This window comes from Cyprinodon tularosa, unplaced genomic scaffold (assembly GCF_016077235.1).
Source record: "Cyprinodon tularosa strain WSP-4 unplaced genomic scaffold, ASM1607723v1 ctg73, whole genome shotgun sequence".
Classification (NCBI taxonomy): Eukaryota; Metazoa; Chordata; class Actinopteri; order Cyprinodontiformes; family Cyprinodontidae; genus Cyprinodon; species Cyprinodon tularosa.
Genome location: NW_024039485.1, coordinates 865726 through 868569, shown reverse-complemented (window position 1 = coordinate 868569; position 2844 = coordinate 865726).

Sequence of the window (2844 nt, the reverse complement as noted above, 5' to 3'; positions counted from 1 at the left end):
GCCAGCCCAGGGTCACAGCTAATGTGACAGATGGAGCTCTGAGTCTTTAGCAATCTTTACCATGCACTTGAGGGCTCGTTATCACTCTCGCCAACTCAGCCAGAATGAGAGCCCAAAGTAATTTATGATGATCAGGAGTTTGTCAGATCTGTTTAACTCTGATGTGATGCTGAAGGTTTGACCACCACAATAATGATTGTAGTTAAGGAAAATACTTTCTTCTGCTCTCTCATTTTGTTTAGTTTTTTTCCTGTATCATATAGGGTAAGCAGCATATGGTCCCCTTCCAAGTCCCTCAACAATCAACATCCATACAAACTAAACATGCAAGAGCTTGTTTATATAAAGACAGCAATCAAATAGTCCATGTCATACATTAAGGTTAGGGTTATTCTGTGCCTGCAGAGACTACAAGCTGTGTATTTCCTTTTTGGCTTAGTGGTCTTCCAACGATAAAAGGGTTGAGGGGGTTAAATGTTTGTCCAGCTGAAACAACACAGTAAAAACTCCTTCTCTGTGTCTCTTGTATTCCAGTCGTCAGAGCTCCGGACCTAAAAATAGCCGTGCTGGCTCCACACCCCTGGCAGGGGGACAGGTCAAATTATGAAGGAAGATGAAAAAATTTAAAGGCGCAGGCTGCTTGGCCACAAACCCAACCCTGCATCAGTGGTCAGATTGAATATTTGACTTGAGTTTGAAAGGACTGAGTCAAACTGTGTTAGCTGTGGATCTTGGTTTCTTGATATCAGTTTAAAGAACCACGCAAAGGGGTGTGAAAAGCATTAAAAGTCTTTTATTTTCTTCTATGAATTAAGGTAAAAACATGTGTTTTAATTCAACATTAAACTGTTTCAAGTGATATTCCCAGGGAATTGGATTTCAGTTGTTCTTGACACAGTTTTAGGGGTTTATGTAATTACGATCAAGCTGTAATGCCATCTTACACTTGGCCTCTTTGGTGAGCTGAAAGCATGCTTCCTGAGTCCCAGTCCTGCCCTGGATACACACTGAACCTTGTGCATACCCCGAGCTGGCACAGTGGGGGTTACACCTTTCTTAAAGGAACATTTTCTCCATCAGTGGCTGAACAGATTCCTCTCATACCACCAATTTTGCCTTTCTTTCCCCAAACATAAATACATACCTGTGACCTAACATGCACATGTGAAGTTAAGGTGCCTTTTCTCTCTTTTGGAAACATCAAGGCTCCTCCTATCCCCTGCACCTGAGAGAACAAAACAGAGACATACGCTCTGTTCGAAAACCTAGGACGCATCCTTAGAAGACCGGATTCGAAGGCCGATTACGTCATAGCGCGGCGCCGAGGTCTGGTCGGATTCCAAGAGTCCTCGTTATGCGGCCTTAAAATGCGTCCTTCTTTTTGCCCGATTTGAAGGACGGGTCCGATGTATCCTCGGGACTCTTGGATATCCCAGGATTCATTGCGAGACCAAGCAAGCCGTGATCAGAGGAAAGATTACTTGGCGCCGAACAGTGGTGAAAATTGGAAGTTCAGTTTAATATAATCCAGTCAGTGAATAGTTCCGTCTGAAATGAATGAAAATAGTTGTTTTAATGGTTATAGAGTCAGATATGTGGCGGTAATGTTTGATTTATCTAAAGGTTTTTATCTGTTACTGTGTAAATGGGTTTGGCTGTAATTTAAGGACAGATTCTAATATATCTGCAGTGTGGGGACTATAAATCTGATAGGATTTTTATCTTTTTATTGCTATTTTGCACAATATGCTTAACTTCGTATTTTTTGTTGTTGAATATTAGAGATTTTGCAGATATATTTTTTATACATATATTGTTTAGATTTACTTATATCTTTCTACCCCTTTTATAGAATAAAATAGAAAATCCCTTTATTTTCCCACAATGGGAAAATTTACAGCAGCAGAAAGATTATTGAAAATGGTCACACAAATGAGGACCTTAGAAAAATGTATAAGAATAACATAATAGGGAAGAGAAAATATAAACAATAAAATACTGTAAAGTGTTTTAACAATATAAAACTGGGGAATAAATAACCAATATGCAGCTATGGACATTTTTCCAGTAATGGATATTTGAAAATAGCAGCAGCATCAGAGATGTGCAGAATGACAGCAGCAGGTTATTTAACTGACTAAGGTTTCTATCATTACATTTGATTTTATTTGTTCCTGCTCCCGGTGGTTGGAACCTTTATTCCACTCTGGATTCTTGTGAGTGTAGTCTTTGTTCACTTCACAATAAAAAAGAAATAAATAAACAGTTTTGAAAACTTCTGTATTCATTCTTTTCCTGCTTTGTGTGTCAACGTTCACGGTTGCTAAGCAACAGAGCATACGGCGGTAAAACCCGCCAAAGGGTAGACCTGGTCGAATTTACAGCCAAAACTCTTCCGGTCTCCTTATTTTCAAGGACTTCGAAGGATCCAGTCTAGGTAGACCGCGTCCTTGAAGGACCCGTCCTAGGTTTTCGAACAGAGCCATAAATAGAGTGAGAGACACTGGTTCAACAAATCAGAAAAGGAGAGACAGGGAGAGGATTCATGCCTCCATCTGCAGAGAGCGAGTCAGGAGACATGCCTTCTGGCAGAAGCTGAAGAAGACAGCTGTGTTTGGTGTGGTATTTTTAAACGCATCAATGCTGCTCCAATCCCTGCGCCGCGCCTGACCTATTTATAGCCAGGGCTGGCCATTGTTCTATTTCTGTCACCTGTGAGCCCCACAGTTGTTGATTCACATGCAAATGAAGCTCTCTCTCTCTCTCTCTCTCTCTCTCTCTCCTCGGCTTGCATCGCTGCCTCCACTAGGTGCTCAGAACACACAGCTTTCCCTGCAACTCAGC